At 42.4% G+C, this 25223-nt stretch overlaps 1 protein-coding gene across 3 annotated transcripts in view; it reads right to left on the reverse strand.

Annotated features, from left to right (window-relative positions):
- Positions 1–18774, reverse strand: part of Lca5 (lebercilin LCA5) — a 46648-nt gene extending 27874 nt beyond the window's left edge. The window contains exons 1-2 of one of the 3 annotated variants that reach the window (XM_057769002.1): positions 15359–15531; positions 3757–3839 (exon numbers count right to left, since the gene is read on the reverse strand). The gene's annotated coding sequence lies outside the window, so the exon portion shown is untranslated. Of the gene's footprint in view, positions 1–3756; positions 3840–15358; positions 15532–18635 lie in introns of those variants that run through there. The other 2 variants (XM_057769004.1, XM_057769005.1) reach the window with 2 other exon arrangements.
- Between the last annotated feature and the right edge of the window lie 6449 nt (positions 18775–25223).

Here is a 25223-nt window from a genome sequence, read left to right on the forward strand (position 1 = left end):
TGATAAAAATAGATAATATTCCAAAAAAGGTTACACACATTTTAAAGCTATTATATTACCAAAGATGCTTCAATATAGTAACAATGTAGTCAGAGAAACCATAAGGAGATTTTGAGAGGAGAAATTTTATGTTTAATTTATTTATGGCTTCTAGAAATTGAATTTTTGAGAAAGATTTGTAACCAAGGATGGCCTTGAACTCATGGCAAGCTTCCTGCTTCCACCTTTAACTGCTGGATTATAGGCAAAAAACATCATGCCCATCTTATCTATACTTCTGATAGTTAATTTAATAACTGCATTTCTGGGTCCCCCCGCAAAAAAAACTAAATATGAGGAAAAGTAAAAATGCTTCATGTAATAGTACTCATGCAGCTTTGGGCTTGAGGGTGCTTGTTTTGGCTTCTGAGACAGGGCCTCACTGTAACCTTGGCTAGCCAGGATGTTCTCAAACTAAGAGATGCACTCATATTGGCCTCTGCCTCCCAGTGCTCCCAAGTGCTGGATTAAAGTATGTGCTACCATGCCCAGTTTACAATGCAACTTTTTAATCTAGAAGTAACCTAAATAAACAAATGCCTAATTTATCACAGATTAATTAAAGGACTGGAAAATCAGTACCATACACATCCTTGGGAACATACAAAACTGTTGTGTCCAAGGAAACCTCTAACTAGTCACAGCACACATCTCAAATGCACACGTCCATTGGAAAGACGTGGAAATACTGAGTACTCTTCCCATCCAAACTCAAGAACTCAAAACAATCTGAAAAGAAAGGAATGAACCAGCACCCAAACAGAGCCTGCTGGAGCAAATGAATTGTAGATTCATTCTCTGTCTCTCTGTCTCTGTCTCTCATTTGTTTTGCTAATGCAATGGAAAAGGGCTACTTCTATAATGGGAATAATTCCTCTCTTCATATATGAAGACGGGGCCTTATTGATAAAGTTACTGTTAAACTAGAGTGCTTCCTAATACATGACAAGATGTGTGCACAAGGCAGTCACTGCTACTCAAGAACATGACCAGAATGCCGCCAGGAAGGCACTGGCCTTCTAATAGACTGTAAGCTACTGGAGTAATGAGGATGATCGTGACTCTCTGTATTTGCTCTATATCCTAGGAAAATATCTAGGAGATACTAAGAAATGGACGGAGTGAGGGCGTCACACAGAAGCGCACCACTGACCTAGCATGAACAGCATGTGTAAAGTCATGGGGTACAGAGGAAAGCACCAACAGATAACAGCATGCAAAATACAGGAAGTCTGCAGTATGGGATAAATACAGTTTGGAAGCTTTGTCCCAAAGCTCAGGTTGATGGTGGCTTTAAGAGACCAGATTTATACAAAGTAATTAGGTCAGGAGAGTATTACCCTTGGGAGGAATTAACCCTGGTCTCCCACGATGAGTTCTTGAGATAGTGTGTCGTTTATACAAAACCAAGCCTAGACCAAGCAGGATTCCACACAGCTATCATCTGAGCTACCAGAAAGAAGATCATGAATTCCAGAACAGCCTGGGCAAGTGGGCAAGGCTCATTCTCAAAGTAAAATAAAGGGATGGGATCCAACTCAATAAAGGGGTGGTCAAGAGCTTCTCTAACATAGAAAACAGAGACCTTATATTCATGTGGGGGCCATGGATCAGGTCCAGGCCCTGAATTCCACGGCTTCTTGTCTCACCGTGTGATCTCCACCACCAAGGGCTTCCATCATCTGCCATGAGGTCCTCACAGGGGACCAAAGAAGAGCAGCTGCCCAATCTTGGGCTCCCAATCTCTAAACTGTGAGCTAATAAACCTTTCTTCTTTGTAAGTACTCAGCTTCGGGTATTTTGTGACATGACAGGAAAAATATATAACCTTTTACAAAAAAAAAAAAAAAAAAAAAAAAAAAAGTACGAGGCTAAAGCAAATGTTTAAAGAAACGCATTCTCTGGGGGTAGGCCAGGCAGTGGAATTCTCAGCCACGCCAGCAGAGTTCTACAGTCTGCTCTATGAGGTCGACAGCTCCCTATAACAGCATGTAAAATGCCACTGGGGTGACGAGAGAAAACGTGTATTTAGTCTTAATGCGTTTAAATTTTAAAAGCAACATATGCAGGTGGTTTTTTTCTTTATTTTTTTTTTTTTTGGTTTTTCGAGACAGGGTTTCTCTGTGGTTTTTGGAGCCTGTCCTGGAACTAGCTCTTGTAGACCAGGCTGGTCTCGAACTCACAGAGATCCGCCTGCCTCTGCCTCCCAAGTGCTGGGATTAAAGGCGTGCGCCACCACCGCCCGGCGCAGGTGGTTTTCTTACTGAAAAAGAGCTACTGGGAAAGGGGGGCAGAATTCAGGGTCAGTAGTGAATACTGCCTCTGTTGTACCTGTTTACAAACTGGACTTCAGAAATGATGATTTGGGGGAACTTAGATTTTTAAAACAAATCCTATAAAGCAGGAGAAATTAAATAAATGAGGTAAAATGACAAAAACATAAAGTAACTAGTTGAAATTACTTTAAAATACAACTTGAAGGGTAGAACGCAAGGACTGACATGTGAGGTTGTCCTCTGATCACTCCCACTCCCACCCACACACACATACATGCACACGCACACACATACATACACACACTCACACACATACACACACACTCATATAGACATATATATACACACACACACACATACACACACACACACATACACACACAGTAGAATGTCTTAAATATGTAACAAAATCAAATGACAACAATGGGAACGACTGGTCGGGCAATCTCTGCTGACTCTCTCACCCGCAGACTAACACGTGTAATAGGGACAAAGCAAGTAGGGAGCTGCTGCACCACTTGGACACTGGAATTTCCAATATGGAAAAAACAAAATAAAAACAAAAATCTGCTTATATGAACTCTGACATTCTTTTTTGTTTTGTTTTGTTTCTTTGACGGGGTTTCTCTGTGTGGCCTTGGCTGCCCTCAGACTTGCTCTATAGACCAGGCTGGTCTTGAACTCTGAGATCTGCCTGACTCTGCCTCCTGAGTGCTGGTATTAAAGGTGTGTGCCACCACTGCTCAACTAAGCTCTAACATTTTTAAGTACAAAATCTGAGACAGAAGCATCAACATGAATGTATGGTAACTTTTATCTTTTAAGTCTTTTTAAAAAAAAAACCATTTAATATCTATATCCACTGAAAATCCTAAAAACAAGAAAAAAGCCAGGCCAACACACCCACACATCGTATCTAAATATCCCTGCCTTGTCAGCTGTCTCATACCATGTCTGAAGGAGGCACATAAGCTGAACTGAAGAATCCAGAGGTTTAGGTATTTGAGAAAGCAAAGACATCATGAGATGATGCTGAGAGATTCTGAAAAGGCTTATGTGCCACCTTGAAGAAGTTCTTAGTGGTCAAAGACTGAACACTTTCATCATTCATAAGGGTTATATAAGCGAGGAATTTTTAATACAAGAAATATATTGGCCCACAAATTCATGAGACACTAAATAAATCTCCAAATAACGACCTTTTGCAAGACCCTCCGGGGGAACCAGGCATTTACCTTGCCTATGCTGCCAAAGCTGTCCCTCAAACTAACAAGAAATAAAACATTTCTTTATAGAAATAATTTTTAGAAAATAATGGGAAAGGAAATATTAAAATCAAGATTAGAAGTCTGACATTTTACAACCACTAATAAAACAAGGAAACAAAGCGATGACCATTAATGGTGAGAACATCACAGGAAAAAAACATGCAGAAACACACCTCCTGCAAGGACACTCTGAAGTCGTCTGTCCTCCTCCCGGTGTTCAGTCTGAATCCGGCCAAGCCTCCAAATATAGTGCAATCTATGGGAAATGCAGGCTATGTCAACTGTACAATAAAATACCGACACGAACAAACTGCAAGGAGAACAAACTGTGAAGAGGCTGCCTGTGTAGTGAGTCTAAAGCAACAACAACAGATCGCAACCTGTGCACACTATCTCTACTGTAACTCAAACAACTTCTATAAGTGAGCATAAGACGACTAAGCAAACTTAAACAGGGATTGTGTATTAAATGTCAAGGAATTACTGTGGGCTTTGGGTGAAATGCAATCGTGCCATTTGTATTTGTTATGAACTTTATGAATCTTCACCTTTTAAAGACTTTTTTTCAAATACTTCAAAATAAAATTGATGTCTGAGGTTTGCTTCTGAATATCCCAGAGAAGCACAGAGATGGAAGGTCACCAAGAGTTGGCAACTGTGTGAACAAGGTGGTGAAGGAAACACCTTCATTTTCCTGCGACCACTGCTCCTCTGAATGTATAGGGAGCGGGAGAGCGAGGAATGGAGACAATGCAGGCCCTTGCACATGCTAAGTACATACTCTACCACTGACCTGTATCTCCACTGAAAACCTAATACTTTGATCTTAGTCTGATGTATTAGTGCCTGCCAATCTCAGACTGTTAAAAATTAATGGATCTGAAATCAACAATTCTAATGGCAAAATAGAAAAACAAAACACAAATTAAGTCTGGGAAAAGGACTGAGTCAGAAAAGGGTTTGCCATGCAAAGTCTAATGACCTGAGTTTGGATGCTGGCTCCTATTTTAGGAGCTGGTTTCAGTGGAACATACCAGTATTCCCAGTGTCTACCTCTCCCAGCTGGCTAAAATGAGGCAAACTAAAGCTTCATCCAATAGCCAGCTTTATTCAGAGCATCAGACAATTTATACTCCGAGGGTGAAAAGACTCAGGTAAGTGTGCAATCACAAGGACAAGCTGCATGTGGTAAAAACATTTTTCCATAAGCCACAGACACAATCATAGCAAATTGCAATAAATAATCCAAAGTAAACTCATGATCTGCTACACCTGGGGGGAGCACAAATGCACATTCCAAAAACAATTCTGTGTTTTGAAGAAACTGAGGTCACAATACTCGTGTCTTGTTTTCTTGGAGTTTTATCACAAGTACTTAGAATTCTCCTCTCACAGAACCATTCTTGGACCATTCCAACATCCCAGCACTGGAGCCACAGAGACAGGAGGATCCCTGAGGATTACTAGGCAGCCAGTATAGCCAAAACGGTGAGCTCCAGGTTCTCAAACAGTAAGGTAAAGAGCAACTGAGGAACACACAATGGCAACCTCTGGTCCCCTCATGTGCACACACATACACACAGCAAAAATAATTACCCGCCTCATTTGTCCCCTCTGCCATCCACACAGTGACTCTGTTAATAGCAAGTGCTAAAGAACTGTTTTAAGTAACTATCACATCAATAATTACCTTCCATTTAAATGTTAATAACGTTAAAGTTGATTATGTAAGATGAAGATGCATTCTATTTTTTATCCGCATACCAGAAACAGCTCCCTGGCCTCACTCATCTAGACCATCAAGGTGCCAGTCAGCCATTCTTGGCAAAGGGGAAGAATACACAAAAGCGCATTCTTCCCTCCTCCCAAGTACTTTCAGTTAAACCACACGGACTTTCTACACCCCATTATCCAACTCCCACTCCCCATAACAAGTATTTTAAAGGTTTATACTTTTATGCTTAGTCTCCCTTCATCCATGGTCAACTGGATCCAAAATTATTAAATGGGAGATTGCAGATAGAACACACAACTTCTATATTGCACTCTGCCCATAGCACCACAGTAAGGTTTGTGTCACTCCACTCTCTGCAGCTTGGGGTGTAAATCACCTGTCTACCCAGAGTATCCACACTGCACATGCTACCTGATCACTACTCGTGTAATGGCTGGCTTGGTAATCAGGTCAGCCCCACTGAACCACAATGCTTATGTTTAGGCAACCTGTACTGTATTTAGCAATGGCCCACTAATAGTGACGTTGCACTCTGGATATATAAAAAGATGTCAATCTGCTGTTAAGTGGAAAAGTTGAAAGTTCTTTTGTTTTAATTATTTAATTTTATTTGATGTGCATTGGTGTAATGGTGTGAGACTCCCTGGAACTGGCAGACAGTTGTGAGCTGCCATGTGAGTGTTGGGAATTGAACCCAAGTACTCTGGAAAAGCAACCAGTGCTCTCTTAACGGCTGAGCCACCTCTCAAGCCCAAATGTTCTTTAAAAAAAAAAAAAGAAAGAAAAGAAAAAAGAAGACTAAAACCCATCATACAAGATACTTCAAGAAAAATACATCTACATAATTTTATTATAGTATTTTATAATTGTTCTAGTTAATACTGTTATTCATAATGACTAGCTCATTAGGTATATTTTAGCCTAGGCATATAAACTAGGCAAAACATAGTACAAAGTTTTTCACTGTCCTCAATTTCAGGTGTCTGATGAGGGTTGAAGAACATATTCCCAAAGGACAAAAGGAGCTACTGTATACTATTCCCTGAATTACTATCTTTGAACTATGAGGATTTAACTCATTCTTCATTTTAGAAAATGGTCTCAACATTCAGCTATGTGCTAATTTTACAGCCTTTTATTTTAGAGCATTTAATTGGCTTTTTCTTGCTGAGAGTTTTGAAAATGCATGATTGTTACTACATGTCTAACAAATACCAGCTTTTATGCTAACAATAGCCCATTCCACACCATTCTTCTTCTGGCATTATCCTTGCATTTCCTGCCCTGATGTAACCCGGTTACTTTCTAACCTGATACACTGCTGTTCTAATGGCACCATCCTTCCTGGCCACACCAGATCTTACAGTTCATGGGGTCATCTTTATTAGTTCCCGTAATCATACACTGCTTCCAGTTCATGGGGTCATCTTTATTAGTTCCCGTAATCATACACTGCTCATATCCTTAAAAGAGCTCTACAGTCTAGCGAGGGGAAGCTCTATGTATGAAGTTCTATGTAAAGATTGGGGAGAGGATGCTCTATCTATGTTAGAGAGGAAATGCTCTATGTGCCGCTTAGGGAAAGGGAGCCCTAAGTCCTTTTCTGTCCTCATACTTGACACATTCAGAGGTTCTGAATTCCGGGTCAAGTCACTTTCTCTAGAACTCTTGGAACACTGCTCCTCCGTTTTTTTTCTCTCAGTGTGGCCTGGGAGTCACTTGTGGTGGTCATTCTCTTATTAAAAATATTTCAGCTTCTATGGAAAATAAAACTCCCCCCTTTGTAGAATTAGCCTTCTAGCACAGCTATCTAGGTTCTGTTCCTGTTACTGCAAGATGTAGGACACTCGGCTATTTCTCCAGCACCACATCTGCCTGCACACCACCATGCTCCCACCAAGATGATAATGGAGGGAACCTCTGAATTGTAAGCAAGCTACCACAATTAAATACTTTCTTTATAAGAGTTGCCATGGTCATGGTGTCTCTTCACAGCAATAGTAACCCTAACTAAGATAAGCAGTCATCATCCTAATCCAACAGCTAATTTCTATGCCATTTCACTTAATCTATGGCTTTACTGCCTCCCTTCAAAAGCATTCTCTTTTCTAACTGATGCCCAAATGCTTAAACACTCAGTGTTCTAGCCACATTGGCTTCCTTCCCTTTATCTTGACTCCCCACTTAGGTCATTTCTAAGTCCGACTTTCAGACTCAAATATCCCCTCTTCCTATTGGACAGGTCCTTTCAAATTCGCATTGCTAATCTAAATTAGACAAATGTTGTTTACGCTTAAGATAAATCTGAACATATCAAAAATGTTGATCCTTTATGAGGTAATTGACAGTTAACTTGCTAGTAGTTTAGCAAATTAACTGCAACTTACCAATTTTAGTAAACGCAAGAAGGTTAGACATATTTTTAAACTGGTCTTTGTGAGCCTGAATAGACCTTAAGTAAGGAGAGACCTTTTGCTAGACTATTTAGGCATCATAAAATAGGAATATCTTGGTTTCTGGTGTTCTGTTGTGGCCCTAGACAGAGCATAACCATAATTTGGTGATGGGAATTTCCAGCTCGAGGCCCCAATCAAAACCCTGCCCTCAGTATACCAAGCAGCAGTTCCCTGGAGCTGCCCTCTCCAGATCCTGCCCAAATAAAGCCTGCCAAGCAGTGGTCCCACCCCCAGAGGTATTTAAAGTCTGGCATAGACGTCTCCTCATGGTTTCCCCTCGTGGCTTCTTTTTCTTGGGCTCACCCACTAATGTTTTGCTTAGGTTAAACCTGTATTTATTAATTTGTTGATCTAACTATTGCACTGGTGGAGTTATGTAGACAGAAGTGTCTGTCCCGCCTGGTCCTGCAGTTGTTCAGTCCCAAAGAAACACACAGAGGCTTATATTAATTATAAACTGTTTGGCCTCTTAGCTTAGGCTTATTATTAACTAGCTCCAACAACTTAGATTAACCCATAATTCTTGTCTATGTTTGCCCACATGGCTTGGTATCTTTTCTCAGTAAGGCATTCTCATCTTGCTTCCTCTGTGTGGCTCTCTGCCTTTCTTCTTTCCAGAATTCTCCTAGTCTGGTTGTTCCACCTATACTTCCTGCCTGACTACTGGCAAATCAACATTTTATTAAACCAATGCGAGTGGCACATCTTTACAGCATTCTCACACAGCAGAGTTACTCACTACTCTGGGATTTCTACTTATCATACATGTTCAAAATTAAAGTGGCTTCATCACACCCCTGACTCTTTCCTATTTTGCTGATCTCATTATGGTGACTCCTTTCTACTAAATGTCTCAAGTTACAAATCTAAGATCATCCTAGATCTTTCTCTCTGTACATCCCTAAGTCATCTTCAAAACCAGACAGTTTAACCTCCAAACACTGTGGCATAGATCTGCCTGCTCCTTCCATCTGTAGGCCTACTGCCCCATCTGCATCACCATCTTCTCTCAGCTGGACTGCTGCACTCACTGCTGACAGCCTTCTTTCATTCCCACAGCTAATTCTTCATGCAGCAGCCAGAAATAGCAGCCAAGAGCAGAGATTACACAGTGGGGCCTCCCTGCTCAATCCACTTCAAAGACTTCCTAAGGCCCTCAGATTCCTTAAGGTCAAACCTGCCCAAGATTTGGTGCTCTGCTTCCTGCCCCAGCCTGGTCAAGGCACAACTCTCATCTCTTCCCCAGGCTAAACAGCCTTCTGTGTTCCCCACCTGCCAAACCTCCCACTGCCTTCATTCTCCGCCCAGAGCTTTCCAACAGAAGCTCCCTCACCCTGGCTTCAGCACAAAGACCACCTTCTCAAAAACACTTCAAATGAAGTCTATTACAGTGGCCCAGTCATTCTGAAGGCGTAAGTCACAAACAATCCCACACCAGTTTGGAATTAGATTATTAGAGAGGTTATTTATTTTAAGGGGGAAAAACTCACAGATCACCGTCCCAGACAACACCCCTCTGCGCCATCAGGAATGGAGCCTACTCACCTGAAGTGGAGCCGGAAGCCAGAGCCAGAGCAGAGGGAAGTGGCCGCTTTTTTAAAGGGACAGAGACCACGCCCCAGTGGGCTGGCATCTCAGTGGCTATTGGCTGAAGGAGCAGAAGGAGCTCCCGCCAACACCTCCCCCTTTTGTTTAAGTAAGAGAGTTCTAAACCTACTATGAAATTATATACAGTAAGTACAAATATCCTATTCTAACTAGCTTAAGTCTTGTATAATAAATAACTTGGCCAAGTCATCAACCCCATCGAAGATCTGAGAAGGGAAATAATATTATGCAACAAATCACAGAGACAACTAGCTACCTGGGCAATCACCCAAGGTCATGTTTGTAGCGTTGAAGCAACCAACTTTGGCTAAGGCCTAACATAACTGACATACCATTTTCAAAGGCAAGAAACTTTTCAAAACTATCTTATCCTGTCTTGGCAGGAGATGACAGTCCTGTTGTATCCACGTATGGATACATCTGCATTTACATCTTTAATTTGTACAGGACTAATACTGTTGGATTGGAGACAGGGTCTTGGGTAGCCCAGGCTAATGAGAAACTCACTGTGCAGCTAAAGATTCCTTCATCCCTACTACTGCCTCCCAAGCAGTGGGGTTACAAATGTGACCTACAAGGCTGGCTTAGACATATTGTTAAATGAATGGATTGCCTCTTCTCTTAAAAAAAAAAAAAAGAGAGAGAGAGAGAGAGAGAGAGAGAGAAAGATGTATAACTTAAAGAATCATAGCAACAAAATGACTCCTAATGACATTCTGCTACCCACAGAGCAGTGTCTCACTCAGCCATCATCAGAGAAGCTTCTTCCTGCAGGAGATGGGAACACAGAGACCCAGAGACAATGTGCAGAGAGTGAGAGACCTTGAAACACTCAGTTCGAAATAGGATGTCTCCATCAGATACCCTTACCCCAGCCCACCCTACCCCATGGCTCAGGGAACACTGTGGAAGAGGAGGCAGAGGGGGTAAAGGAAAATGAAGCAAGGTCATCTAAACCCAGCAGCAGGGCCAAAGCACAGATGAACTCATAGAGACTGTGGCAGCATGTACAGGCCTGAACAGGTCTGGGCCTGACCGGGTCCCAGCACCGACAGGGTAAGTGAACACAGCCCCATCCCTAGCCCAGAAGCTATGTCCACTTGAAAACTGCTCACAAAGGAAACCTCAGTTCTCCAACAGTTTCGCTGTGTCTACAAACCACTCTGGAGGGCAGGCCCCATGCCCAGCGTAGATGACAATTCTGGAGTCCTGTTTCATTCTGCTTTGTCAGCGCTTTTGGTTAGTTTGTTTGTCTTACGGGTCTTTGGGTATACCTTATTTTTTTGTTCTGTGTTTTTATGAGCTTTCTCTGTGTGTGAATTGTGGGTGTCTCTGCAGTTATGCTTCTTGTGCTTTTATATGGCTCTTTATCTTCTATTCATTTTGTCCTGTTCTCATTTGTTTTATATTACTTTGATTATCTGACTTTGTTTTATTTTACTTTTGTATTATTATTAGATACCTGTTTGTTTTCTAATATGAGAGAGAAAGAAAGGGTGTGGGTTTTGGATGGGAGGGTAAGGAGGAGAGAATGGGAAAGGGGAAAACATAATCAGAATATATTGTATGAAATATATTCTTTTTCTTTTCCATTAAAGAAAAAAAAAGTATAACTTAACAGAACCCTGATTTATGTTCCATGTGTATTTGTTTCATCCTCATTTAAACTAGTCATTGTGATCAGAAATAAATCAGTTTTCAGATGTTTTATCTGTTTCTGCTGTCAATGAGGGGTAGAGTGGTTTATGTAGTTCATTATATAAAAAGTTAGCTAGCTAAAAGCACTGTGTGTGTGGGGGGGTGGTCTTGCTAGTTCAATCTCTAATAGTTACCTTCCTAACAATGGCCAAGAACACTACTATAGCAATGCTAAGAAACTATCAATTTCAAAACATTTCATTTTGTACCTGAAAGTAAATTTCTTTAACAAAAATCCCCGAAAGTACAGGTTATATATTCCTAACTGGTCAGGAGACAACATGCCAAGGAGTCCTTCAGTGCTGGAATGCCTTCCTTATGACCAGGTCTCGTGGATCTTAAAGAAGCTGCAATCTGCAGAGACACTGTGTATAGGCATTATCACAGTGATCACCAGGCTCATGCGAGTCTATGAACAAAGTGTATAAAACCAAAGTGTTGCTAATCCCCCAACAAAAGCCTGCGCTGAGTTTCTGTGTATAAAACATCGCTCCCTGGTTACTCCTGCTGCTGGTAGGCAACAGAACAAAAGAAAAATCTGAAAGAAACTAAGAGTGACAACTGGAATTAAGGAGCTCTATCTCTCAAGAATGACGAGATGACGGGAAAGAGCCACAGTGCTGCCTTCACACTACAACTGCAAATTCTATAGAGAACTTCAAAAGATTAAAAAGAAAATGAAAACCCATACTTTCCTCATTCTATTTACATGCTTCTGCATATAAAAAACTTATTTTAGTCTCACAGAATCTTCTCTTCCTTAAATATCACACTATGTTTTTTTAAAATAAAATTTTAAAATACTAAGAACTTTTAAACTACGTTGGATTTTTAAGTATGATTTTAATATGGTCAGACCATAGCAAGTGCTAGCCTTCTCATCTCTGGCACAATCAGCTTCTTTTTATAAATAAATAAATAAGCGAGCAAGCATTTTAAAGTAGCCAAATGAAAGCATAACTGTAGTATGTATTCCCAAAATTTAGTCAGACAGATGAAAATACCACGAATGTTTCATTCATTCATCAGACACTTGTTCAACACCCACCAAATGTCGGGCATTGTACACTGAATAAGTTACAAATAAAAAATGAGGAAGAGACCACATTCCCTCACATTAATGAACTCTGAGCCAATAGGAGGAAAAATAATGCAAAAGAATTCAGCTGCTGAGAAAAAAAGCAAGTAAGATGAAATGAGATCCAAGATTAGTGCCAACAGGGCACTGGGGGGTTTCCACAGGAGACAAGGCTCGGTTTCTGCTTTCAGGTATTACTAGAGGTTAAGCACAGTATAATTTGGGGGAGGGGAGAGACTAGATGGGCAGCGGCAAATTCGGTTACTAAAAGAAGGCAGCTGGTGAAGAAGGGCTTCTTCCAAGAGAAACAGCAACACCTGTAAAAATAAACAGGTTAGCAAGAGCTGGGCACAGTGGCCATGCTTTTAACCCCAGAACCCAGCAGCCTGGACCCTATACCAAGTCATCAAGAGCCTAATAACAAAAACACAGCATACCCTCGAATTTTAAATAGCACAAAGCATGTGAAATGCAGATCATCAGAACTGAGATATATGACAGCGGTAATATGTCGATGGGACTTCGGTGTTTACACTACCCCACTCTCGTAGCCATGATACGGATCAGCCTAGAGGTCCACCAGCGGAAGAAGTCATAAAGAAAAAAAGGCAGATTACACAGCGGAAATGTATTCACGTGCAAGTATGATATTGCAGGAAAATGGATGGAACTGGATTGTTCAGTGTTATTTCAATAAGCTGCACACAGAAAGACAGATACTTCGTGTTATCACATATGTATACTTAAATCTAGGTATAAATTTATACATGATGAGAATGTAGGAACAGGTCTAAAGGAAGTGAGGAGGAAAAAAGAGAGGACAATGAAAGTCATTCTCATTGTATAGTAACCAAAACTCTTACATATACCACATGAGCTTTTGAAAATTTAATACACATGCACGAAAAACAAAAAAAAACCCTTTAATAATCTTTTCTATATTGCTTATGTGTTGAAACAATATTTTTGGATTATTAGGTTACCATATAATAAAATTAGCTTTACTTGCTTATATTTTATATGCTTACTGAAAATAAATATGCTTCACATTATATTAATATTGGGCAATCTGGCTGGAAGAGAATGCACTGGCTGTGAGCACCAGTAAGTGATGAGCGAGACTGCAATCACGAGAAGACTTCTTATGGAAACAAAGGATCCTCCTAACCCGAGAAATGGAGGTTTGAGCTACAGTAGCATAACTAGAGATACAGGGCTTCAAACTGATGTCAGAGATATTTAGCAAATCAAATAAACTAGAGTTGATGAAGGATTGAATGTGGACTATAAGAAGAACCTGAATGAAGCCGGTCGGTGGTGGCACACGCCTTTAATCCCAGCACTTGGGAGGCAGAGGCAGGCAGATCTCTGTGAGTTCGAGGCCAGCTTGGTCTAGAAGAGCTAGTTCAGGACAGGAACCAAAAAGCTACAGAGAAACCCTGTCTTGAAAATCCAAAAAAAAAAAAGAAGAAGAAGAAGAAGAAGAAGAAGAAGAAGAAGAAGAAGAAGAAGAAGAAGAAGAAGAATGAATTTCAAAGTTTTTGACTTGTAAAACTGGATGCAAAGGATACCATCCAGTTGCAAGGGGTTTCTCAGGAAAAGGTAACCATTCAGCTACCAGACATACTAAGTTCAGGGTGCCTGTGGCCAGGTTAATCTGAGTGGAAATACCTAAATCTGCCTACATAGGAGTTGGAGAGATGGAAAACTGGGGTGTGCTAATAAGTTAGATGGTAGAAGCCGAAATGCAGAAGCTAACCAAGAAAAGGATGGAACGGGGGAAATGGAGAGATTAAGTTGTGGTGGGCAGAGGAGGGTATCCTCCAGAGTTGGCAACAGAAAGGAGAACCAGAAAGGGACTGCTTGAGTCTCCTAGCAAGTCTTATGGAATTAGTTCTGTGGTGTTAAAGAGAGCTGGCATCAGCAGATTTTTGACATCTGAATGACAGTTTATCAGCTTAAAGACTCTAAGAAAACTAGCCTTTCCTGTACACATCTCAATGGACACTGTAACCAATATGCAGCCAAACCCAGAATGAAATACTGTAAATGATAATATAAAACAGAAGTGCATTAAGAGACTAGAAAGAAGAATACACGGGCAAAATGAAACCTCCACCTTTTTCCTCGAAGCCTGTTACTAATTTATTAGTATGTATATGGGTGTTTTGCCTGAGCGTATGTCTGTGCACCATGTGCATTCCGATGCCCAAGGAGACCAGAAGAAAGCGTTGGATTTCTTGGAACTGGAGTTACAGACAGTTGCAACCTGTCATGTGGCTGCTGGAAATCAAACCTGGGTCCTCTGGAAAAGTAGTCAGTGCTCTTAACTGCTGAACTAAATGACGACTTTTGATCCCAAAGATACCTAATCCTAAATGCACGATTGGGCATAAATAAACATTAAAGTGGTCAAGCGTACTCTACTTGGGCGATGGATGAGCTTAGACCCTCAAACTTCGGGGTGGAGATGAGCACACAGGGGCTGGCCCGTGACAGAAAAGACACAAAATCAATCCGAAGAGAAAATCTACCCTCATAAAACCTTCCTCCACACCCCTCACCCATTTACCCAAACATTGGTTCAAATACCTCCATAAAATTAATCCTCGCAACGAATCTGCTATTCACCGCACCACCCCTCCCGGGGGGGGGGGGGGCACACTGCCGCTTGTAACTTGTTACCAAGAGATGCCATTACTTTTCAAGCCCACGAAGTGAGGTGAGCTGGCTCAGCCCTCCACACTGAGAAACACTGCCCCCTTGTTTACCCCCACGCGGAGCAAAGCGTCTACCCCACCCCAGAGCAGCTATGTCAACAGGTAGGTTTTGCTAACTACCTTTATTCGTCTCATTCCATCCCTCAAGGATGAATAAAAGTAATTCACAGCCTGGGAAAAAGTGCCTTGCCCCCTTAATGACCGTGTAATAATAACAACACCCGGTTCCAGAGCCTCTGAAAGGCTCCACGCCCACCGTCCGGATCTCCATCAGCCTCCAGAGAGTTCGTTCTGGTAACTCTGGATCCGCCAGCACTGCACTTTCCTCCTGCTTTTCAGGGCTAACAAACCCCCACGCTCCTAACTTTCTTCTGCCCCGCCCCAGTGCCGCATCAGCCGCCCCACCCCACCCCACCCCACTCCGGTCGCGTCCATCCCCCAGCCGCAGACCTCTTCTCTTGGCCTCGGCCCGCCCCTTACCCTCCAAGCCGGCGCTGCCTGCTCCTGCCTGGATCACCCACCCGATCCCAGAGCCCGACCGACAGCTGCGGCCCGAGGCAAGGAACACACGGACGCTGCCGACTTGCGGCTGCGACTGGGGAGTTTGAACTCAATCACTATTTGGGACCTAGGCTGTGGGCGGTGGCTCGGCGGCCTCGGCTCCCGGGCAACGGAGCGGAGGCCCAGCTTGCACCGCGGGAGGCTAGGCCGCCGCCTCTCCCAGTTCCCATTGGCTGCTGACTCCATGACCCCATTCTTATTGGCTAGTATGCCACCAAAAGGCGGGATGACCGGGTGAAAAGCATCAGCCATTGGTCGGCCGCAGAGCCGAGGGCTGCGAACCGCGAGGACAGTTGCTGCCCTGAGCCCGGCGCCCAGGGCGGACAGAAAGGATGCCAACCTTCCCGAGGAGGGACACTGGCTCTGGACGGAATCGGTGTAAACTGGCTGCTGCACAAAATCCTTGGAAACTGCCTGATTTCTTTCTGAATATTTTGGGTTTCATTATAAAGAAATTATAATGTACTTTTCGGGCTCCGCTGAAATTGATCTGTAGGAGGGTGTGAACTTAATACATTGATGATGCTCCTGCCGCGGGATCTGGGCCTTCGTGAACGCGTCGTGAATATGATTTGAGCGTTATTTTTAGGTTCTGGAGCGAATTTCGAGATAAGGATAATCAGAATACATTTGCACAGATTTTTTTTTTTTTTAAGGAATATTTCAAAGTGCATGCCAATGAGCTAAGAGCGACTGGATGGCAAATTTTCGTTTTAAAGTTAACAGTGCACACTAAACAGCATTAATTGCGGTAGTCAAAGAAGCTAAAATGAAAATAATCTTTTCACGGGGACTTGGGAGCTCTCTGAGCCTTGTCACCCAGATGGTTTAAGGCTGCCCAGTTCCTGACTGAAGACTGTTAGTGTCTCTCTGGATTTCAGCCTCCATGTGCAGAGAATCGAATTCTTGGACACAAATATGTGCCCATTAAAGATCATCGTTCCCAAAAGTTAGGTTGTTCATCAGATACCATTCTTTTAAAAAGTTATGTGTGACAGATACCTAAAATTCCAACATTTGTGGGACTCAGGAGTATCTCAACTTCCATCGTTGGGTATATACGTAGCAAGATCCTGTCTTTTAAAACACACAAACCATAGAACCATCACAACTTTTATATTTTTTATCTAAATATGTGATAAATAACTAAGTTTGACAATTAAAATCTGAAACTTCCTGTTGGTATTGCTTTAAATCTATTTATCAATTTCTTTGTATCCTGGATAGATAGGTTGTTGGCATATAACATTAAGTTTTAAAGAACATCTATATTTTAAAGAAACCAAATGGCTTAAGAAAAAACAGAATTCAGAGTAAGGGTCAAAGCAACTGAAGACCCTGAAGGTGGGCTGATCTTATAGAGCAAACTCAGTCCAATCTGGTTATCATTTTCCATCTTCATGGTACTTGGTGCTGCTGATTATTACAGTGCACAAAAGATAAATTGTTAAATACTGGGTGACATGAATGATTTGCTGCGTTAGTGGGAAAGGAGACTGAGCCACGTAGATATTCACTAGTAACCTTCTTTCAAATCAGAGGGTGAATCACTGATAGCATCTGAATATTGTAGAATTTATTTCAGTTGGGGGGTGGCCTTTGCATCTGTGTTAAATTTAAAAAGACACGCCTACATCAAAAGCTGAGTATCACATATTTTTATAGAGCAATCTGGTGGAGTTCCTTTTAAATTTAAGACGAGCACACAATTAGAAGTTTTCCAGTCTGAAAAACCAGAAAATTCAACTAATTGTTTTATCCTTTAATACATCTTAATTGGGAACAACCACATATCTTAAGTATTTACAGTTTGCACCCGCCATAGTACCTCAGGGGTCGGTACATCCTGGACCTTCACACAGAGCTGTCAGAGGAAGGAATGATGGGTAGCCGGCTTCTGAAACGGAAAATGATGCGGGGAGTGGACATCCTTATTTCAAATCTGACCTTGCCTCTTACCAGCTGTTTGGGCAATGACAAAGTTTTCTTTACAGTTTACTATCTTTTTGTTTGTTTGTTATTTTCATTTTTTCCCCTATTTTTGGAAAGCAAGAGACAACATCAGTTACCACCACTCTCCTGAAATGAAAGCTGCGTATTGAAAACACAGGAAGCAGATTTCTACCAAGGAACTGCTTTCTGTGAAATGGCAGGGGTGGCGCATGGCAGGGAGGGCTGGGTACGTGTGGATTGAACTTCTGTGCACTTATGCACTTGTTCTTTCTCCCTTTCCCCTCCCCCTCCTCACATACACACCTTCCAAGGGGGTTCCAATGAATTTGCATAGCATATCTGAAAATGGAAGAAACCATATCTAAGGTCCTTCTCATTTTAAACAGGTCCATGGTTACATGCACACACCTCCATTCAGACAGACACACTTGTCTTTTTTTTTTTTTTTTTTTTAGCCAGGATTAGTATCTAATCAAGAACAAGAAAGAACTCTGAGTTCAGTGCTGGTATTTGGTCCACATTTATAGTTTCACAGCATTGTCAGGTTTTCATAAATGAAACATAAATGAACAGATAAGTTCAGTCATTCAGATGGTCTCCAATGGGAACCAGCATGGGTGCGGCACCCAGTACCACTGCGCGTGGTACTGGCTCCCCAAGGCGCATTGCTGACCTGGCAGCAATTTGATAAAGCAATTCACCTCACACTGCTCCCAGAGCTGACACGGTGAAGATGTTCATGCCACAGAAACGAGAAAATTGCCACAAATCAGAGTTTTTCCCAGAGCCAATTGTTAGCCCTTATTAGCACACAGCTTAATCCGGGGATCCCAGAGTCCGCTCGTCCTACTCCCACAGCAGCCTGAGGAAAGACGCGCTGCATTTTGATACAAAACAAAAAATTAAGTTAATAGATTAAAAAGTAAAGCCCAATAGAACCGTGCTGTTCATGAATTAGAACTTCCTAGTCCCCAAAAAGCATTTTCCTCACAGAGGTATATGCCATTTCCTATTGTCCAGTGGGTGACCGATTCCTCTGATTCAAAGCCATCACTTAAAGTAGAGGATTGTTTTGAGGATTAATTTTTAATAATATGCAATCTAGTTAAGTAAAAGCTCTAAGGGTTAATTTTTTAAATGTTTAAGATCATACACATTTCGAGTGACTTCAAACTAAAGCCGAGCATTAAACTAAGGAGTGACTGTCGAAAGTGCCGCCCGCAGAGCAAGCGGTTTGGTCTACCTTCTCCCCGTCTCCCCGGGGTTCTATTTGTGGTTCAGAAGGTGATGGAAAGGACGCTGACCACAATGCCGAGGTCGCCGCGGCCGCGGGTCTCCCACCTGCACCTCTGATTCATCTGAGCCGCCACGGTGACGCCGCCTTTCCTCCTCCTCCCTCCATCGCTGCGGCTCTTTGTGGCGCAGCGCCTCGCTGGGCTCAGGGCCTGGCCATGCCTGTGATGCCGGATGCAGCATCCGCCCTGCCCATCCTTGGCCATGCAGGAAAAGCGAGCAGTCTTGCAGCGTTTGGACTTCAATCCATTAAGACGATGCATGATTTAGTTCTCAGGCGACTTCCATCCAGAGCGTTCAGATGAGTGAAATCTGGGAATAAACCAACTTAAATTTCCCCCTTTCCTTCGACTTTTAACTGTTGGCCTGCCTTACTAAATATAACTGATTTTTTTTTTCCCATCACCTGAAATTTTTTTTCTTGCTAATTAAAACAATAGGAAAACAATTTTGGAAATAAGATTCCATAGGAACACAAACTATAAAAGACATTTTCAGTTCTCATACGTGTACTCAAGTAACTATTGACCAGTGGCCACATCATGGAATGAAAAAATGTGCCCAGACTGTAAAGATGCTTTGGGGACGTGTTGCCCCAGACACTGGCCCTTTAACGACAGTAGTTCTGAAGTTCTATTTTGGTCGGCGAATGCAGTGTTAACTATCTGACTGCAGATCTTTATCCAAAGGGCAAACCAGCCTACATCCTCAGCCCATGTTTACCATTTGCTGGTATTGTTTCGTGTTAGGCTTTTTGTTTTTTTGTTATAGTGTGTGTGTGTGAGTGTGTGTGTATACACACACGCTCTAGTGTGTATGTGCTTGTATGTTTGAGACATTCTCTACTTCAGACTAACCTTGAATTCCCTAGTAGCTAACAATGACCTTGAACTTCTGGTCCTTATGCCTTTACTAATCAAGTGCTAAGATCAGGCCTGTGCCACCCTGGTTGATGCAAGGCTAGGCATGGAAGCCAGGGCCTCGGGCAGGCTAGACTAGCAGTTTGTCCCCAGAGCCACATCCCCAGACTTTTGCTAATACAGTGTTATTGGAAAACAACAAAGGGGCAGGCAGGCTTTTTGTACAGAACCTTTGTAAGCAGTGGTTTTTGGCAAAGCCGGCCTATTCTGTCAGTATCCACTTCAGAGGGACTGACTTCCCAGGAATCAAAGAAGCAGGTCATGATACCTCTCTCAGGGAAAATTTCTGTGTCTTGGTCCCAACCTGGAACACCACAATTCGTAACTGGGACATGAATCCAACATATTCAGGGAAACTAAACCTTTTACCCCAATAATACCAATTAAACAAGACAAATAGTGGGGGAAATTACCCATCTTCACTTCCCACCTGCCGAGCAGAGTGTTGGCTGAAATATTTCCACCCGGTTTCCCTGAAATTGTAACCAGTACCCTCAAATAAACCGTACGTAATTAGGACTCACACCTTCCTCAAGACTACCAACAGGTATCAGGTCCCACCCTGGGAAATGCCTCTCCGCACATCAGCAGAAGAGGCCTGACTTTGGGAAAGGAGGAAAGAAATTGAAGCTGCCTTTATACAGAAGACTTTGGGTTGTTCGTTTGTTTTCCTTTCTGGAGGCCACTGGGTGGGAATGAGAGGTGGAAATCCAAGCAAACACAGAATCTGTACATAGTATAAAAGAAGGTCTTAACTCCTCATGGCTGCTACATGACAACCTCTTGTTTTCAGTGTTTTGTGTTGTCCTTGGGATAGAGTTTTGTGGTTTTATTTTGGGAGGAGGGTTGGTTTTTGTTTTTTTGTGGTTTTGTGTGTGTGTGTTTAGTTGTTATTTGTTTTTGGTTTGTTGGGTATTTTTGTTGTTGTTTGGGGGGGGTTGGTTGTGTTGTTGTTGTTGTTGTTGTTTTGAGACGGGTTTTTTTTTTTCTGTGTAGCCCTGGCTGTCTTGGAACTCCCTCTGTAGACCAGGTTGGCTTTGAACTCTTAGAGATCCTCCTGCCTCAGCCTCTTGAGTGCTGGGATTAAAGGCTTTGTTAGGAGAGTTTCCCATTGGTGAGAGGAGAATTCCTGAATACTAATGTATATTTTCAGTCTAGAAATACCTGAAACTGGGACCAAAATGACCCTGGCTAGAAAGGCTTTATGATATACAGGCGTAGATGAAAATGAGGGCCTAGATTTAACTAAACAGGTTTAGTTTGCCATGTAAAAAGCCATGGCAAATGCCACTGAGGTTTCTTGATTGTGTGTGAGGGAAGGAGATGCATAGGAGGGATGGTCAGAGATGCAGTTAGGAGGGTGAATGCAGGTGTCTCTGAGGAGAAGAATTCCTCTTCCTCAAAGACAGGGGATTGGTAAAACTGGTTTTACCAAGGCAACCACACATTGACTCCTTGGAGACATCAAGGCCTCTGGATCAGGGTCTCAGCTCAACACATCCTCCTGTCCCCAATGGTGCCCCTAACTGTGCCCTCCCAGCATTGCCCCCTAACAGTGCCCCCTTAGGTAAAAAGCCGATGCCAGCCTTCTCATCCCCCAAATCTGCAGCACACCCTTTCCCTTGCTCCTCAACTTGGTCATCTCTGTGGTTCTCCATCCCGGTGTGTGGGGAAAGGGAAAAGCTAAAGTGAGAAGCAAGAGTGTGTTACAGCTAGTCTCTGTTCCAAGTACCACATCATCAGAATGCTAGGGGTCTGTCCAAGATATGAGAGTGCTGGGGACCTAAGGTAGTTTTACTAATACCTGTCCTTGAGCCTGCTAGTTATACACACCCTTAATCCCAGCACTCAGGAAGCAGAGACAGGAGTGTAGTAGGAGCTGTGGGCTGTGTGTTCCTGCCGCCCCAGCTCATGGTCGCCTGGCTAGCTTATGCCCCAAAATAACGACACACAAACGGTATTCTTTTAAGCACTGCCTGGCCCATTTCTATTCATGTGTGTAGCACCTTGAGGTGTGCTTACCAGGAAGATTCTAGCCTACGTCTATCCTGGGTCGGAGCTTCATCGTGTCTGCTCTGGAGCACATGAGCATGGTGTCTGTTTCTGAGAGGAGCTGCCCTGCATCTGCCCGGGAGAGGGGAGCATGGCGTCTGAGCTCACTTCCTCTTCCTCTCAGCATTCTGTTCTGTTTACTCCACCCACCTAAAGGCTGGCCTATCAAATGGGCCAAAGCAGTTTCTTTATTAGCCAATGACCTTCCTCCATCACAGGAGGATCTCTGTGAGTTTGAGGCCAGCTTGGTCTACAGAGGGAGTTCTAGGACAGCCAGGGATATACAGGAGAATCCCATGTCGAACCCCCCCCCCCCGTCCAAAAAAAACTGTTTTTGATACTTTTCTATTGCTGTGAAGAGACACTATGACCAAAGCAACTTATAGAAGAGAGAATTTACCTGGAGTTACCATTTCTTCTGGTCATCAAGGTGTGGCGCATGGCAGCAAACAGGCAGGCTGGCAGGGCTCTGAAGTAGTAGCAGAGAACTTACTTCCTGATCCCAACACTAGGCAGAGAGAGAAATCACTGAATGACCTAGGTTTTTGAAACCTCCAAGCCCAATGACAGTGATGTACCGCCTCCAACAAGGCCACACCTGCTAATCCTTCCCAAACAGTTCCACCAATCGGAGCCCAGGATTTAAATATATAAGCCCATGGGAGCCATTCATATTCAAGCTACCATAATACCCCACTGAGATGCCAACAAAATTATACAACCATTTTATTATCAGTTTAAAGAATATTTATAAAAATATTTAGTTTTACATTTTCACTTTATAGCTATGCCCAATTTTAAAGTTTTGTTATATTGGAAGACATTGGTGTTGTTTAAAAAATTTTTTACACTGCTAGGAATGGAACCCAGGAATCTTCCCATACGTAAATCCTCTACAGCTGAGCTACAAGCCAGCCCTGATTTTAAGTGTTAGCATTTGAATTATTAGTGTTTGTTTGTTCTTTAAATATTATAGTTATTATTATTAAATATCCACCATCCTTGGGTATGAACTCTGAATTCTGAGTCTTAAGAAGATAATTTGGAATGTTGCTGAGCCAGCTGATGTTTGGATGGTGTCCCCTCCTTAACTGGCGGCGTGAAGTTTTACCATCCCAGCGTTTTCCAGCCTGGACTGTGGTAGCCAGCAGCTGCTGTTCAGTAGGAAGGAAAGGTCCCCATCTTAGGATGTAAGCATGATAGGGACACCAGGTCTGCTCTGCATCACTCCAGATCAGAATACCCAACACAAAGAAACCCCAGTAAATGCCTGCCATATGGAGGCCTTAAGTAAATATTCTCATAAACATGAATAAATGAATATAGTTTGAAGTAGTAGTGGGGCCTAGCTTCAATTCCCCTTTGGTTTATTCAGCATATTTTACAGGAACCATGTCAAATTGATGGTCAGAGCAAGTTAGTTCTAATAATGAGACTGACCCAATAGCGAAAGACAGATGCAAGAGTCTTCATTCTTCAAATGATCTAAATTAATCTGTCTAGCTGATAAGAATGAAGCTCATCACAAAATGCCCCAAACCACACGTTTAGCCACGTGAAAGAACTTAAACAGGGTGTTGCTATATGACATCCTAACCTGTACCATCTAGGCTTTGCCTCCCACAATTCCAGGGAAAATTTTAAGAAGCTGTCAATTAATTAAATGTTTAAAAGATTGAAGGATGTTAATGGTAAGAGGCATATAATGAGTTTGAGAAAATTCCTGAAAAAATAGAAATAAAATAGAACCACACTAAGGGAGTAAATGAAATAAAAGTGACAACTCCAAACTTCAGAGGTGACAGGAATCATTTCCAAAGGACACAGAGGGAAATTCCAAGTTCAGAGGCAATGTCTTCAAAAGTTTTCAAGAAGGAGCCATTATCAGCAAAATTAAAGTGCTAGGCCATCCAACTGCATCCTCCTCACCATCCTTTCCATCTTTCCCTGGACTTTACATTTCCATATGAAGTCCATAAACACAGCACCAACGAGGTATTTATAGCCAGGAAACAAACAAATTACATTACAAATTCCAAAATCCCCAAACCCAGGAAATGAGGAATGTAGGCAATGTCTGTACAACTAAGACATCATATCTTTCAGAAGACTAGATAGATATGGTCCAAAATTAGTAAGTCAAGAACTGGACAGAAACATTATTACAGTTTATGAATATCCACCAAGTTGGGTGGTGGCAGCACACACCTTTAATCCCATAACTCAGGAGGCAGAGGCAGGAGAATCTCTGTGAGTTTGAAGTCAGCCTGGTCTACAAAGCAAGTTCCAGAATAGCTGGGGCTACACAGAGATACCCTGTATCAAACAAACAAAAAGAGTAACCACCAACACAAACAAGGGTGCTTTAAGACCCTTCAGTCAGGCGGTGGTGGTGCACTTCTACCCTGGCACTCAGGAGGCAGAGACAGGCAGATATGTAATTTTGAGGCTAGTCTGGTCTACAGAACAAATTCCAGGACAGCCAGAGCTACACAGAGAAACTCTGTCTTGAAAAACCAAAATTAAAAACGGTGTGTGTGTGTGTGTGTGTGTGTGTGTATTCAGTAGGCATAGTGATGGTGATCGTGTCTGGTAGGAGGTGGGAAGTGGGGATGGATGTGTCATATAGACATGTGTGTATGTTTTAAAACATTTTCTGTTTTCATATGACTTTTACAAAAACAAATGGACTTTTAAATGCTAGAGAAAGAGAAACATAAGGAAATGCACTCACATGTCGATAGTATTTTTTAAATTAAGATTATGGAAAAGGAAGTGCTTTGATTGTTTTCTAAAAGTCTATGTTTTCTGAGTCCCTTATCTCCATGTTGTATGTTGATGTCACAAGTGTGAGCTTGCTGTCAAGTATCATACATATAAATGTAGAATTTAAAACAATATTTAGTTTTCTAAAGGGAAGAGAATAGAAGCAGATAAAAGGAAAGGCTGGGCATTGTGCCTGCTGCTAACAAAATTACCAAAGAGATATGAACTCAGGAGACCAGAAAGGGGCATCTGATCCTCTGAAACTGGGGCTGGATGGTTCTGAACTCCCACGTGGGTGCTGGGAACGGAACCTAGGTTCTCTGGAAGAGCAGTCAGTGCTCTTAACCACTGAACTGCCTCTCAAACCTCCACCTTGTCTTTTGTAATGGGTTCTCCCCCTGAACCTGGAAACTCACTGATTTGTCAAGAGTGGCTGGCGGCATAGCTCAGAGACATTTCTGTCTGTGCCTCTCAGCATTAGCCTAACAGGTACACGCCACCTTGTTTGGCTTTTTCCATAGGCCATGGGCATCTGAACTCCATTCTCCAGCAAGCACTTCACTAACTGAGCTGTCTCCCCAGTCCCAGAAGTGCTGATTTTTGAAGAGCATTTTTTTTTATTAGATCTTTAAAGGCTCTTTTTAGTTCCTCTCCTGGGCTTTTTCCAATGCAGGCTATAAAAAACATTTTAAAGAATATCCAAAGCCTTGTCATTAATGTAAAGAATGGGACAAGAAAATGTACTGGGACGTTCAGGGAGCCAAGCAGGTGTGTGCACTTCCCATATAAAAGCCAGCTGG

This window comes from Chionomys nivalis, chromosome 4 (genome assembly GCF_950005125.1).
Source record: "Chionomys nivalis chromosome 4, mChiNiv1.1, whole genome shotgun sequence".
Classification (NCBI taxonomy): domain Eukaryota; kingdom Metazoa; phylum Chordata; class Mammalia; order Rodentia; family Cricetidae; genus Chionomys; species Chionomys nivalis.